This window comes from Triticum urartu, chromosome 7A (genome assembly GCF_056163025.1).
Source record: "Triticum urartu cultivar PI428250 chromosome 7A, HENAU_Tu73, whole genome shotgun sequence".
NCBI classification, from domain to species: domain Eukaryota; kingdom Viridiplantae; phylum Streptophyta; class Magnoliopsida; order Poales; family Poaceae; genus Triticum; species Triticum urartu.
The window spans coordinates 361,589,163-361,606,087 of NC_141879.1; positions in this window are offsets into that span (position 1 = coordinate 361,589,163).

The window sequence follows — 16,925 nt, forward strand, 5'->3', positions numbered from 1 at the left end:
AGCAAAACATGATCACACCTTAGTACTCTTTGGGTGTTAATCACATAGCGATGTGAACTAGATTACTGAATCTAGTAAACCCTTTGGGTGTTGGTCACATGGCGATGTGAACTATGGGTGTTAATCACATGATGATGTGAACTATCGATGTTAATCACATGGTGATGTGATCTAGATTATTGACTCTAGTGCAAGTGGGAGACTGAAGGAAATATGTCCTAGAGGCAATAATAAAGTTATTATTTATTTCCTTATTTCATGATAAATGTTTATTATTCATGCTAGAATTGTATTAACCGGAAACATAATACATGTGTGAATACATAGACAAACATAGTGTCACTAGTATGCCTCTACTTGACTAGCTCGTTAATCAAAGATGGTTATGTTTCCTAACCATGGACAAAGAGTTGTTATTTGTTTAACGAGATCACATCATTAGTTGAATGATCTGATTGACATGACCCATTCCATTAGCTTAGCACCCGATCGTTTAGTATGTTGTTATCGCTTTCTTCATGACTTATACATGTTCCTATGACTATGAGATTATGCAACTCCCGTTTGCCGGAGGAACACTTTGTGTGCTACCAAACGTCACAACGTAACTGGGTGATTATAAAGGTGCTCTACAGGTGTCTCCAAAGGTACATGTTGGGTTGGTGTATTTCGAGATTAGGATTTGTCACTCCGATCGTCGGAGAGGTATCTCTAGGCCCTCTTGGTAATGCACATCACTTAAGCCTTGCAAGCATTGCAACTAATGAGTTAGTTGCGGGATGATGTATTACGGAACGAGTAAAGAGACTTGCCGGTAACGAGATTGAACTAGGTATTGGATACCGGCGATCGAATCTCGGGCAAGTAACATACCGATGACAAAGGAAACAACGTATGTTGTTATGCGGTTTGACCGATAAAGATCTTCGTAGAATATGTAGGAGCCAATATGGGCATCCAGGTCCTGCTATTGGTTATTGACCGGAGACATGTCTTGGTCATGTCTACATTGTTCTCGAACCCGTAGGGTCCGCACGCTTAAGGTTACGATGACAGTTATATTATGAGTTTATGCATTTTGATGTACCGAAGTTTGTTCGGAGTCCCGGATGTGATCACGGACATGACGAGGAGTCTCGAAATGGTCGAGACATAAAGATTGATATATTGGAAGCCTATGTTTGGATATCGGAAGTGTTCCGGGTGAAATCGGGATTTTACCGGAGTACCGGGAGGTTACCGGAACCCCCCCGGGAGCTATATGGGCCATAGTGGGCCTTAGTGGAAAATAGAAGAGGCAGCCCAACATGGGCCGTGCGCCCCTCCCCTCCCTTAGTCCGAATAGGACAAGGAGAGGGGGCTGGCCCCTCTCTCTCTTTTCCCCCCTCCGCGAATCCTATTCCAACTAGGATTGGGGGGGATCCTACTCCGAGAGGGAGTAGGACTCTCCTGACGCGCCTCTCCTAGGCCGGCCGCACCCCCCCACCCCTTTAGTCCTTTATATATGGAGGCAGGGGCACCCCATAGACACAAGTTGATCCATGTGATCTTATTCTTAGCCGTGTGCGGCGCCCCCAACCACCATAGTCCTCGATAATATTGTAGTGGTGCTTAGGCGAAGCCCTGCGACAGTAGTACATCAAGATCGTCACCACGCCGTCGTGCTGACGGAACTCTTCCCCGACACTTTGCTGGATCGGAGTCCGGGGATCGTCATCGAGCTGAACGTGTGCTAAAACTCGGAGGTGTCATAGTTTCGGTGCTTGATCGGTCGGGCCGTGGAGACGTACAACTACATCAACCAAACGCTTCCGTTGTCGATCTACAAGGGTACGTAGATCATACTCTCCCCTCTCGTTGCTATGCATCACCATGATCTTGCGTGTGCGTAGGAATTTTTTTGAAATTACTACGTTCCCCAACACGAACGATGCCCCATCGAGATTGCAAAATATCAAAGGCACGCTCGACGTCCTTTCCAGCACTCTCTTGATCTTGGGAAAATCTTTTCCTCTTCTCTCTGATAGGGTTGGGGACTGTCTTCAAAATAATGATCCACTGAGGATAGATACCGTCACCTAGGTAGTATCCTTTGTCGTAGTTGTGGTCGTTGATGGTTACATTCACCGGCGGGTTGTTGCCTTCGGCAAGCCTTGCAAACACCAGCGAGCCCTGAAGCACACTGATATCATTGTGTGATCCGGCCATGCCAAAGAAAGAGTGCCAGATCCAGAGATCTTGTGATGCCACGTCCTCAAGTATGATAGGGCAAGCCCTGACATGGCCCTTATATTGCCCTTGAAAAGTAGAAGTGATGTAGGGTAGAACCCTAGTGGCCCGATATTTCACGAAAGGAGCGGATCCCGCGAAGATCACGAGGAACACGAGGAGGGAAACGAGGGAAAACACAAGGGGAAACACAAAAGGAACACTCAAACTAACAAGAACAAGTCACACATGTGCTAGATCCTCAGATACATAAGAGTTCACACGGTACACAATCAACTAGGGACGATTCAAGGGTAGCCGGTCTTCTCCGTGAGGAGGTCTTGAGTTCTTCCCTAAAAGGGGTCTTGAATCTGCTTGGGGGATCTTCTCTGGTGGAGGCTCGAATCTCCAAGGAGAAGGTGTCCAAGTGGATGAGCAAAGCTCTCACACAAAATATGAGCTAATCCTTTGCTAACCCTAGAAAGTTGGACGAGGTGGAGTATATATAGTCTAGGGGGGAGAAGGGGTACACGGGCCTCGGCCCTTCACTGTGCACAGACAGGGGAGGCCGGACGTCCGGGCGTCGGGCCGGATGTCCGGGCTTTCACGTGAGGCCGGATGTCCGGGCTGGAGCGGCTGGTTTGTTGCTCTCGGGTTCGGATGGGTCCGGATTTCCCGGCTGGGGGCCAGATATCCAGGCGCTCGGGAAGGGCCGGACGTCCGGGCTGGCGGGGCCGGATGTTCGCGGCCTGAAGGGGCTCGGCGGCTAGAATGCTGCTGTAGTTGGAGTCTTCAGCGGCCGGACGTCCGGGCTCGGGGCCGGATGTCCGGGCCCTGGAGACACCTTCTTCTCCTTCCGGCGTTCCTCTTCATCCGTGGACTTGGCGGCTTGTCCGTCTTCATGTGCATCTTCGGGAGGGTCCTCTTGGTACCTAATCATGCACAACATCTCGAACTTAGGTAGTAGCCATGTCTTGAGAGGATCATATGTAATATGACTAAGGAGAGAAGTCACCTCGTTCTCGAGAGCTCTAGCTCTAGCTCGTGTCATGGGTCCTCTTGGCTCTTGTTGATGCATAGGTGCATCCATGGGGATGATCGTGGGATGCTCCGCATCATCTCCCCTCCCTTGGGGAAGATCTGTCCTTGGATCAAATTCTTCATCACCATGGAAGGGCGAGAGGTCCTTGAGATTGAAGATATCGCTCACGTTGTACTTGTCGCGGGGGAGGTCGATCTTATAAGCATTGTCGTTGTAGCGTGCAAGCACCTTGAAGGGTCCGTCCGCTCGTGGTCGAAGTTTGGACTTGAATTCTTGGGGGAAGCGGTCCTTACGAAGGTGTAGCCACACGAGATCACCAATGTTGAAGACCATGGGGTGCTTGTTGATGTTGAGCTTGGTCGCAAGTCATTGTACTTGGCGCTCGATAGTATGTCTTGTATCTTCATGCACCTTCTTGAGATGAGTCACATGTGCACTTGCGTCCAACTTGATGCTCTCTTGGAGTGGTAGAGGGAGAATGTCAAATGGGGACAACGGGTTGAACCCGTAGATGACCTCGAAGGGGGACTTGCCGGTTGTTGAGTGTCTTACGCGGTTGTAGGCGAACTCGGCGATAGGTAGACACTCCACCCACTCCTTGATGTTCTTCTTGATGAGTACTCGAAGTAGAGCGGAGAGTGTGCAGTTGGTAACTTCCGTTTGGCCGTCGGTTTGTGGATGATACGCCATGGAGAAGAGTAGCTTGATTTCGAGCTTGGCGCATAGGGTCTTCCAAAAGTAGCTAAGGAACTTGATGTCGCGGTTCGAGACGATAGTCTTTGGCACTCCATGTAGACGCAATATTTCCCTACAAAAGAGATTAGCAACATGTGAAGCATCGTCTATCTTGTGGAAAGGAATGAAATGTGCCATTTTTGAGAAACGGTCCACAACGACAAATACGGAATCCTTCCCATTTCGAGTCCTAGGCAAACCAAGTACAAAGTCCATGCTAATGTCTTCCCATGGTTGATATGGAATTGGTAGAGGCATATAAAGGCCATGTGATTGAGCTTTGGACTTAGCTTTGCGACATGTAGAGCATCGGTTGGTGAAGCGATTGACGTCGCGAAACATCTTGGGCCAAAAGTAGTTCTTCGAGAGCATGGCGAACGTCTTGTCTCGTCCAAAATGTCCCATTAAGCCTCCTCCATGAGATTCCTGCAAAAGCAACAAACGAAGAGAAGACTCGGGGATGCAAAGCTTGTTAGATCTCATAAGATATCCATCTTTGATGTAATAGCATTCCCAAGATGTATGCGTCAAACATTTGGCATAAGTAGTAGCAAAAGTGGGATCATGCTCATACAAGTCTTTTATGTGCTCAAAGCCAATGACATTCAACTCAAGTTGAGTAACAAGCATGCATATGCGGGAAAGGGCATCCGCCACAATATTTTCTTTACCTTTAATGTACTTGATGACATAAGGAAAAGACTCAATAAATTCACTCCATTTAACATGACGCTTGTTCAACTTGGTTTGGCCCTTGAGGTACTTGAGCATTTCATGATTGGTATGCATGATAAACTCGTGAGGGCGAAGATAGTGTTCCCATTCATGCAAAACACAGACTAAAGCATATAGCTCTTTGTCATAGATGGGGTAATTGAGTTGCGCGCCGGAGAGTTTCTCACTAAAGTAAGCTATGGGGCGCTTCTCTTGTGTTAACACACCCCCTATGCCATTACCACTAGCATCGCGATGAATCTCAAAAGGTTTGTCAAAGTTGGGTAAAGCAAGCACGGGAGCATGAGTAAGCAAATTCTTAATCTCATTGAAAGAGGTATCTTGGGATGGTCCCCAAACAAAAGACACATTCTTCTTGCTCAAAGCATGCAAAGGCGAAGCAATGGTGCTAAAATCTTTCACAAAGCGACGATAGAAACCCGCAAGGCCAAGAAAGCTACGCACTTGTTGCAAATTGGTTGATTGTGGACAAGTCTTAATAGCATTGATCTTGGACTCATCAACATGAACACCCTTAGAAGAAACAACAAAACCTAAGAAAACGACCTTGTCAACGGCAAAAAGGCATTTCTCCATATTAGCATAGGATGCTCTTTTCAAAGAGTTTACAAAACGGTTCGGACATGGGTGACATGCTCTTTGAGAGACTTGCTAAAAACAAGGATATCATCGAAGTAGACGACAACAAACACACCAATGTAAGGGTGAAAAACATGATTCATAAGACGCATAAAAGTGCCCGGTGCTTCCGAGAGACCCATAGGCATGACTAACCACTCATACAAGCCAAACTTGGTTTTGAAAGCGGTTTTCCATTCATCACCCTCTTATATGCGGATTTGATAGTGACCACTCTTAAGATCGACTTTGGAAAAGATAGTGGCACCACTAAGTTCATCAAGCATATCATCAAGGCGTGGAATGGGATACCTATAATGAATGGTGATAGCATTGATAGGTCTACAATCGGAGCACATGCGAAAGCTACCGTCTGGTTTTGGCACAAGAATGACCGGGATGGCACAAGGGCTCAAACTTTCACGCACATGTCCATGGTCTATGAGATGCTTTACTTGCCTTTGTATTTCTTTGGTTTCTTCGGGGTTTACGTGGTAAGGAGCTTTGTTCGGAAGCGGTGCTCCGGGGATGAGGTCGATGCGGTGCTTAATGCCTCATAGTCGAGGTAGTCCCGGAGGTAGCTCGTCGGGGAAAACATCGTGAAATTCCTGCAAAAGAGAAGACAACACTAGAGGAAGAGTGTGAGAAGTGTTAGTTTGTGGTGCATTGTCCTTGCACACAAGGACGTAGTGTAGGACACTAGATGGGTTCTCACACACTCCTCTTATCTCACTTTTGGTGGCAAATAGGACTAAGTTCTTCTTTTCGCTCATCGTGGAGGTGTTCGATTTGGGCTTGTGGCGCTCACTCTCTTTTTGGTGGCTTACTCTCTCACTATGATCTCCATGATGGTTGGCTTGCTTGTCGGCGATCACTTGGCTTGGCGACTTTGGACGTAGGACGTACTCCTTGCCCTTCATCTTGAAGATGTAGCGGTTTGATCGGCCGTTGTGGATGACTCCTCTATCAAATTGCCATGGGCGTCCAAGGAGAAGGTGGCAAATGGTCATTGGAACGACGTCGCACTCCAAGGTGTCTTCCTAGGTGCCAATTTTGAAGGAGACTTGTACTCGATGCTCGACTTGGATAGTGCCGGAGTCGCTAAGCCATTGCACTTTGTATGGATGTGGGTGCTTTGTCTTGGGCAATTGGAGCTTGGAGCAAAGTTATTCACTTACGAGGTTATGACAACTCCCTCCATCGATGATGACCTTGATGGATCGTCCATTGATGCCGGCCTTGGTGTGGAAAATGTGGCATCTTTTGTCTTCTTCTTGGTGATGTTGGAGAGTCAAGACCTTGGAGACAACAAGAGTGGGACTTGAATCTTCATCGCAAAAGACTTGTTCCTCTTCATCGTTCACTTGCCGGTGCATGGCGACTTGCTCAAGAGCCTCCATTTATCCTTCACTCATGGAGTTGTATGTGCCGTCGTCGTTGAGGATCATGGTCCGCTTGTTGGTGCACTCATAGGACTTGTGGCCTCGGCCTCCGCATGTGAAGCATTTCAAGGAACTTGTCTTGACGGTCTCATCGGTTGGAGTGGATGATGATGAAGCTCTCGGCTTGAAGTTGCTTGTAGTAGGAGGATGACTTGGAGTTGACGAAGCTTTCTTGGAACTCGACTTGTCGACGTTGCTTGTAGAAAGTTTAGTAGACGACGTTCGAGTCGTTGAAGCTTGGGTGTTAGAGAAGCCGTATGACTTGGATGAGAACTTGGCATACTTGAAATCATCTTGCACTTGGCGTTCCGCTTTGGTAGCTTGATGCACTAGCTCGATGAGGTTCGAGTATGGTTGGAAGTTGGTGATCTTCTTGATAGGATGGTTGAGTCCATTCAAGAAAAGTGCCATAGTTTTCTCATCGTCTTCCGTGACATTGGCTCGTATCATGGCAATCTCCATCTTCTTGTAGTACTCTTCAACGCTCTTGGTTCCTTGCTTGAGTAGTTGGAGTTTCTTGAAGAGGTCGCGGTTGTAGTAGGTAGGCACAAAGCATGCTCTCATGACATCCTTCATTTGCGCCCAAGTAGTGATGGGTGGTTCACCTCTTGCCTCTCGGCGCTCGATAACTTGTTCCCACCAAATGAGGACATAGTCTTGGAACTCAAGTGATGCCATCGCGATCTTCTTCTCTTCGTCATAGTTGTGCAAACGGAAGATCTTGTCAACTTTCAATGCCCATGAAAGGTACTCTTCGGGATCGTTGCTTCCGTTGAACTTGGGCATGGTGAACTTGAGCTTGCCATAGCGTTGCTCTTCATTGTGTTGGGGTCGGGGATGATGACGTCCATGTTGTTGATGATTGTCAAGCTCGTGTCGCTCTTGGTGAGGAGGGTTATCACCCTCATGCTGCTCTTGTCGTGGAGGATTTATATTGCTGTCATGCTCTTGATGAACTTTATGTTCTTGGCGAGCTTGTGGAGGAGCTTGTCGAGCTCGAGGAGGAACTTGAGGAACTTGACGATGCACGCGAGCTTGAAATCTTCGTTCTTGAATTTCTTCGCGAAGTGCTTCTTCATGTTCACGAGCTTGTCGGCCTCGGTCGGCTGTGGCTCAACTTGAATCTTGGAGGGCTTGTTGCGCCGCAAGCGCTTGAGCTTCACAGAGTTGTTGTTCTTGGCATTGTGCCTCGGCATCTTGTGCAACTTGATGTAGACGCGCGCGCTCTTCCTCTTCATGTTGGCGTTGTCGTTGTCGTTCTTGTGCTAGTGCAAAAGCTTCTTGAGTTTGAAGTTGTTGGCGCTCTTGAGAGTCGGTGTCGCGTAGGGGGTTTAGGCTTGCTTGACGATCATTGCGCGCGGCACGGCGTAGAGTGTTCGATGTCGGAGAGGGTGAAGTCAGAGTGTTGACTTGAGCGGGTCCTTCATGATGAAGACGAAGTGGAAGAAGAGCGGTTGAGCAAGAAAGCGTGAATCTCGTCCATCCTTGCGTCATTATCTTGCTTGTGATCATCGAGCTTGTTGTCGAAGTAGTCCCTTGTACATTGCTCGGAGAGTCGCAAGTCGGCAGTGAGGTTGTCGATGCGTTCACTCATTGCTTGCTGCTCTTGATGCAAAGCACGTTGTGCACCAAAGAGGTGGCTCTTGGTGACGTAGGAGTTCATGTCGTCGTCGTGCTCAATGAAGAGTGGGTTGGTAGAAGTAATTGGCCTATCCATCATTCCAAGAAAAATGTGAGTGGTAGAAAGAGAAGAACGAATACCAAATGTACCTTGACCGAAGTTGAAAGTGGATCGATGATCACTCCAATGTAGGACAAGGAAATAGCACAATTGGTACTAGCTCTTGTCGGTTTCTCACACCTACACAAGTAAAAGCTTATGGTGGAGCTTGGTTAGGATGGTGGCACAAAATTTGATGCAATTGTAAGTGAGCTTCAATAATGTTTGAAAAGATTCGCAAGATGCAATGTAACAAGTAGACCAAGCATATAAGGTACACGGAAACACACACGCAAAAAGATAGGTGGGGTCGTGCAACCAAGGGTGAGCCAAAATGTGGAATCCACAAAAATGCTCTTGTTGCACAACACTAGAGAGACGCTAGCACGATTGCACAATAGGCGGATACAAGAACTTGTGCACAACCTACTTAGCAAAAATGCAATGACTTCTATCCCAAGTATGTTCTATGCAAGTTGTTTCTATGATATGATCCAAGATGACCGAGTATGACAATCTTAATGTTGTATGATGTGATGGTTCTTGCTTAAAAGCTCTTTGCTTATCTTTCCCTCTTTGCTTAAAAGCTTGTTTGGCTCTTTGATGTTTGAGCTCTTTTCTCATGCAATGCTTGACGAACCAAGATAGCAATTGTGTATGCGAAGACAACTTTGTGACATAAGAGATGATACCAAGATATGCAACAATGATGTATGTATGTTATTGGAAGTATGATCACTAAAGTGCACAAGTCTCGTTGTCGGCAATACTCGATGGCTAGTCCCGATGGATAAGCAACGCAAAGGAGTAAGGCTATGATGGCTATCAATGTAATGGCAATAATGTTGTATCATGATACCAAGACGAGGTTACCGTTTCTTGCGGACGGTATGGTGTCAAAATGGTGGACCGAATACCAAGATGTAGTCGAGGTGGTCGTTGTTGATGACGCGTCTGTGGCGAAGATGAGCGGCGGTGATGTTGATGTCGAACCATAACTAAATAGCCAAAACACAAGTAGGACACGGTACCGCAACTCAAATTCTCAAAGCAAAATTTGAAAAAAATTGTCAGATCAGAAATGGTAAGCGAAGGTGGTGGTATGCGGAAATATATTGATAGCGGCAAAGGTGTCCAGTATTTCGATGAGATGGTGGCTATCGTTTTGGAGGAAGTCGACTTTGACGATCCGACTACAAACGTGCGAAGATGTCGCGCCTTAGCAATCGCTAAACCAACTCCGAGAGGTTATTGACCACGCCGGAGCACGATCAACCTGACCACGAAAGTCTATTTCCTGCAGGCAAACGAAGAACAAGCAGGAAACTAAGATTGCAATCTGGATATTGCGAATATAAGAGGAAAGCTTTATTGATCAAAGGTGGGGTTCTGTGACGCCTTTGTCTGGTCGTTGAACACAAACGAAGTACGCGAAGTTGCAGCTATGGCGAACTTTAATCTAAACAAAACCCAAAGTCTAAACGACGCCCTAAGGGCTGTATATATGGAGGAAGAGGGGGGAATTTCGTGGCCCTTGGAGGAGGGGTCCGAAACCAACCCCAACTCTTATTTCCCCACACATACGGACTCTAAAAACAGCCTATACTTAAGTATTTCCAAAATACATGGGCCTGGCCCAATAATAAGGTGACGCGGCACCTAGAATAGCCTCTGGACGAAATTTATGAAGTGGCATCTTGTATATTTCGTCCAAGGCTTCATGCACTCCTTATGGTGGCTTCAAAGTCCTGAAATCATCACTTGTAACTCCGTTCTTGATCCTCTTGTGCATGCCATCATCTCCATGCTTGAACTTGCTCCAAGGTTCATCTTTCTTGTCCAAGCTAGGCCCTTCATTTGTAAGCAAAACAAATGTATCCTATTTAGGCAGCATCATAATATCATGATCATTAGAATCATTACCAAGAAACAGAAGTACCTGATAATTCAATTGGCGTGCACAAGCTCTAGTAATTGGTCCAGTATGTATAGCAGCAGGGGCTGTGGGTGTAACAATGGTATTGATGTCCTCATCATCCTCCCCTTCTTGAAATGAAGTCGTCCTCGACGGAAGCTCATCTTCCTCACCCAAATAAGGCTTCAATTCTGCAATGTTAAAAGTGGGACTAACCCCAAAATCTGCAGGCAGCTCAAGTTTATACACATTATCATTTATTTTTTCTAACACCTTAAAAGGACCAGCAACACGTGGCATTAGCTTTGATTTGCGCAAATTAGGAAATCTATACTTACGCAAATGTAACCAAACAAGATCTCCAGGTGCAAACACAACATGTTTTCTACCCTTATCTCCAACAAGTTTATATTTAGCATTCATACGCTCAATGTTTTCCTTAGTTAACTCATGCATTTTTAAAATCAATTCAGCACGTTCTTTAGCATCAAAATTAACCTTCTCCAAAGATGGAAGAGGCAACAAATCAATAGGTGCACGAGGTAGGAAACCATACACAATTTCAAAAGGGCACATCTTAGTAGTAGAATGCAATGAACGATTATAAGCAAATTCAATGTGAGGCAAGCATTCTTCCCGCATTTTCTTATTATTCTTCAAAACAGCCCTAAGCATAATAGACAATGTTCTATTGACTACTTCAGTTTGTCCATCAGTTTGGGGGTGACAAGTAGTACTAAAAAGCAGTTTAGTCCCCAACTTAGCCCATAAACATCTCCAAAAGTGGCTAAGAAATTTAGTATCACGATCTGAAACAATACTATTTGGCACACCATGCAAGCGAATAATTTCATGAAAGAACAAATCAGCAACATTAACAGCATCATCGCTTTTATGACATGGTATAAAGTGTGCCATTTTCGAGAACCTATCCACGACAACAAATATGCTATCCCTCCCCTTCTTTGTTCGAGGTAAACCTAAAACAAAGTCCATAGATATATCCTCCCAAGGAACACTAGGTACAGGCAAAGGCATATATAAACCATGAGGATTGTGTTGTGACTTAGCTTTTTGACATGTAGTGCAGCGAGAAACAAAATGCTCAACATCCTGTCTCATCTTTGGCCAAAAGAAATGTGTAGCAAGTATATCCTCCGTCTTCTTGACGCCAAAGTGTCCCATTAATCCTCCTCCATGCGCCTCCTGCAACAACAAAAGACGAACGGAGCTAGCTGGAATGCATAGCTTGTTAGCACGAAACATAACTCCATCGTTAAGAACGAACTTGTTCCAAGTTCTCCCTTCCTTACAATTCTGCAATACATCTTTAAATTCAGCATCATGCACATATTGATCTTTGATGGTCTCCAAACCAAATATTTTAAAGTCAAGTTGTGAAAGCATAGTATAATGACGAGACAATGCATCAGCAATAACATTTTCTTTACCCTTCTTGTGTTTAATGACATAAGGGAAAGTCTCAATGAATTCAACCCATTTAGCATGTCTGCGGTTCAGTTTTGCTTGACTTTTAATGTGTTTCAAAGATTCATGATCAGAATGTATAACAAATTCCTTGGGCCATAAATAATGTTCCCATGTTTCTAAGGTCTGAACAAGAGCATATAATTCTTTATCATAAGTAGAATAGTTCAGACTAGGCCCACTCAATTTTTCAGAAAAGTATGCAACAGGTTTGCCATCTTGTAATAACACACCTCCTAATCCAATTCCACTAGCATCACATTCAAGCTCAAAAGTCTTATTAAAATCAGGAAGTTGGAGTAAAGGAGCATGTGTCAACTTATCTTTCAATACCATGAAGGCTTCTTCCTGTGCGGTACCCCAAACAAAAGGCACATCCTTCTTTGTAAGCTCATTGAGAGGTGCAGCAATGGTGCTGAAATCTCTCACAAAACGCCTATAGAAACTAGCGAGGCCAAGGAAACTCCTCACTTGTGTGACCGTTTTGGGCTGCGGCCAACTCTCAATAGCTTCAATCTTGGCTTTATCAACTTCAATTCCCTGTGGAGTAACAACATACCCAAGAAAAGATACTCGGTCGATGCAAAAGGTGCACTTTCCAAGGTTACCAAACAAACGTGCATCACGTAGAGCAATAAAAACAGCACGTAAATGTTCCAAATGTTTCTCCAAAGATTTACTACAAATCAGTATATCATCAAAATAGACTACCACAAATCGTCCAATGAAAGCACATAAAACTTCGTTCATTAACCTCATGAAAGTACTAGGTGCATTAGTTAACCCGAAAGGCATGACTAACCACTCATATAAACCAAACTAAGTTTTAAATGCAGTTTTCCATTCATCTCCCAATTTCATACGAATTTGATGGTATCCACTACGCAAATCAACTTTGGAGAATATTGTAGAGCCACTCAATTCATCAAGCATATCATCTAGCCTAGGAATAGGATGACGATAACGAATAGTAATATTATTAATGCCTCTACAATCAACACACATACGCGACATACCATCCTTTTTAGGCACTAGTATAATCAGAACAGCCCAAGGACTAAGAGATTCACGTATATAACCTTTGTCGAGCAGCTCCTGTACTTGACGCATAATCTCCTTCGTCTCCGCTGGATTGGTACGGTATGGTGCACATTTGGGTAATGATGCACCGGGAATTAAGTCAATTTGATGCTCAATCCCTCGAATAGGCGGTAATCCCGGTGGCACGTCTTGTGGAAAGACGTCAGCGAACTCCTGCAAAATGTTAGTGACAGCAGGAGGCAAAGAGGAAGGCATGTCCTCGAATGAAAATAATGCCTCTTTGCACACAATAGCATAGCAAACAGATTTGCTAATATCTAGATCATCAATATCAGATTTGGTGGCAAGTAAACATGCACTTTTCAATTTAATTTCAGAAGCAACACTAGATGGTTTATTATTAGGCTTCATTTGTTGCTCAAATTCTTTTGCCACAATCTGATTTTTCACTCTTATTTTGCTCTTGTTTAGCTTTATTAGCTCTATTAATATCATCTTTCAAAATGGAATCAGGAGTCATAGGAAGCAAAGTAATATTTTTATCCTTATGAACAAGAGTATACTGATTGTTTCTACCATGGTGTACAGAATTTTTATCAAATTGCCATGGTCTACCAAGTAATAAGGAACATGCTTGCATGGGTACCACATCACAATCAACATAATCAGCATATGTAGAGATACTAAAATGCACATGAATAGTACGTGTTACCTTAACCTTGTCGCTGTTGTTGAACCATTGGATGTAGTAAGGATGTGGATGTGGTCTTGTGGTGAGAGATAGCTTCTCCACCATCTCCATGCTAGCCAAGTTATTGCAGGTCCCTCCATCTATGTGACGCAAACAGAACGTTCCTTCACAACTCCCTTTGTATGGAACAAATTATGCCTCTGTTTTTGCTCAGCTTGTGTAACCTGCACACTCAAAACACATTGAGCAACTAAACATTCATACCTGTCAACATCTTCAGGAGCCATGTATTGCGTCTCATGACCAGAATCATCTCCACCGTGTTCTTCATGTGTAATAAGAGCCAAAGTCTCCTCATCATAGTCACGAGCGGACTCATACCCACCATCCTTTGTAACAATCATCACACGCTGAGATTTGCATTCTCTCGCAAAATGTCCTCTTTCCTTACAATGACGACAAATAATATCACTTGTGTGCCCTGTTGATGCCATGGAAGAAGAAGAGCTCTGCGCAGGCCCATCAGGTGTGCTCTTGGCAGATAGTGGTGGTTGTGCCTGCTTTCTTGTATCACGGCTGGAGGTGGCACCTGATGGAGGTGTTGGTCCAGTCGAAGTAGAGGATGCATGTGGTGTCCATGATGAAGATCGACCTGCAGAAAAGTTAGTTCGCGCCAATGCCTATCGATCATGCACCTCACATTCAGCTTTACAAGCAAGATGGAATAAACGAGTGATATTAGTATACTCCTTATACTCTAGAATGGTTTGAATCTCTCTATTTAATCCACCCATAAAACGTGCAAGCATAGCTTCATTCTCCTCAACAATACCACATCTAATCATGCCACTTTGTAATTCCTGATAATATTCTTCTACATAATTTTTTTCTTGTCTTAAATGCTGCAATTTTTGAAGTAATTCACATTGATAATAAGGTGGAAACCAACGAGTACGCATAGCAGCTTTCAAAGCAGCCCAAGTAGCTGGAATGGGATATAATCTACAATGTTCAGACCACCAAACACATGCAAAACTAGTGAAAGCACAAACAGCAACAGGAACACGTCTCTCCTCGGGATATTGTAAACATGTAAAACGTTGTTCAGTTTCTAACTCCCAAGTAAGATATATATCAGGAACATATCTACCCTCAAATGGTGGAATGTTCAATTTCAGTTTAGGAAGATGGTCATGATCTCTTACCTCAGGCGGTGGTGCAGCCCTACTGTTGCGATGATATGCATGAGGACGACCTGGTGGTGGTGCTGGTGGTTGCATGTAGTTCTGATTTTGATTAACCTCATCCTCGTAATGGTCCTCCACCTCTGCAGTAGTAGCAGGAGCTATAGAAGCATCAACAGTAGGTACAACAGCACCAGAAGTTTGACCAGGCTCAATGGGAACGCGTTGTGCTCGTCCCACTTGATTTGGAAGATGATGATGATATTGTTGTTGTTGTTGTAGAGGTGCGACAGGTGCAGCGGGTGGTGGAAGACGCGCGAGCAATTCATTAAACTTGTTATTGAGCTTTTTTTCGAACGCCTTCTCAATGCCATCTATCTTCTCCATGGCCTCTTCAAATTTATTTAGCACATCTTCCACCTATCCACTCATCATTTGCTGAAACTTATCATGTAACTCTTTATTTGTCATGTTCTCCCAGTCAGTCTCATTGGTTTGTGATCCTGCCATGGTTAGCAGCAATAGAAACACACAATAATATGATCCTACAAACTACTAGGAAGTGGTGGACAATCACAAATCCATCAAGCGAATCTCAAATTCTTACCGGTTCTTACCAAGCAGCAGGTGGTGATCGGCAGTCGTCGTAGTCAAAACTCTCAAAGCTTGGATGGAACGATTACCAGGGAGAGTCAAACGCACGACATAGATGTATGTGGAGCTTGGAAGGCTTATAATATGGTAGCAAAAAGGGTCAGCAATAATCTATTCAGAGATGCAAAGTTGAATAAATGCTCAACGACGGTACTGTGCTGGTCCTAGGTTAGACCGTGCTAGAGACGCGAGCCTAGAACACTAACAAAATCACGGCGCGACACGTAAACAAGGGAGGAGCACTCTCTGATTTTTTTTCCACTTTTTTTTTGCACTTTTTTCCTCTTTTTTTTTGCTCTTCAACATTTTTTTCCGAAAAAGTCTACAAATAGTCTCAAAACCGCCTGGCCAGAATTTTCTAGACTTAGTTTTTTTTTGAGTTTGGAACTATTTTTCTACTGCGGGTAGCACGAAAGTTGGGGAGTCCGACTTGGTCACGACTCGAAGTATCGCGTGATCTGGAAACCAAAAACAAAGCAACAAATATTGGACTCAGACTGGTGGCGGAGATGAATCTGGTGGAACTCGGACTGGTGGCGGCGATGAATCTGGTGGAACTCGGACTAGTGGTTGTATATGGCAATGGTATATCTGGACTCGGATTGGTGGTGGTATATGGCGATTGTATATGCGGACTCGGATTGGTGGTTGTATATGGCGATGGTATATGTGGACTCGGATTGGTGGTTGTATATGGCAGCGGCGATGTATATGGTGGGGTGGTGGTATATGGCAATGATGATGACGATGGTGCGGCGGCGTGACAACCTGTGAGCATAACTCGAAACTCTAAGGGACTAGACGCTAAGACCAGCAACTCAACACGACGATGTAACCGCAAATTCAACAAAGCAAAGCTCTAAAAAGACTATGCAAAGGCTCAGATTGGTTCGGATATGATGAACTAACCCTTTTTTGGCTTTTTTCGTGGACTGTAGGTATGAAGAACAGACTCGATCTAACTACGAAAAACTGTAAAAATCTCAATGAGCAACCTGGAAATCTGATACCACTTGATAGCGGCAAAGGTGTCCCGTCTTTTCATGAGATGGTGGCTATCGTTTTGGAGGAAGTCGACTTTGATGATCCGACTATGAACGTGCGAAGACGTTGCGCCTTAGCAATCGCTAAACCAACCCCGAGAAGTTATTGACCACGCCGGAGCACGATCAACCTGACCACGAAAGTCTATTTCCTGCAGGCAAATGAAGAACAAGCAAGAAACTAAGATTGCAATATGGATATTGCGAATATAAGAGGAAAGCTTTATTGATCAAAGGTGGGGTTCTGTGACGCCTTTGTCTAGTCGTTGAACACAAACGAAGTACGCGAAGTTGCAGCTATGGCGAACTTTAATCTAAACAAAACCCAAAGTCTAAATGATGCCCTAAGGGCTGTATATATGGAGGAAGAGGGGAGAATTTCGTGGCCCTTGGAGGAGGGGTCCGAAAC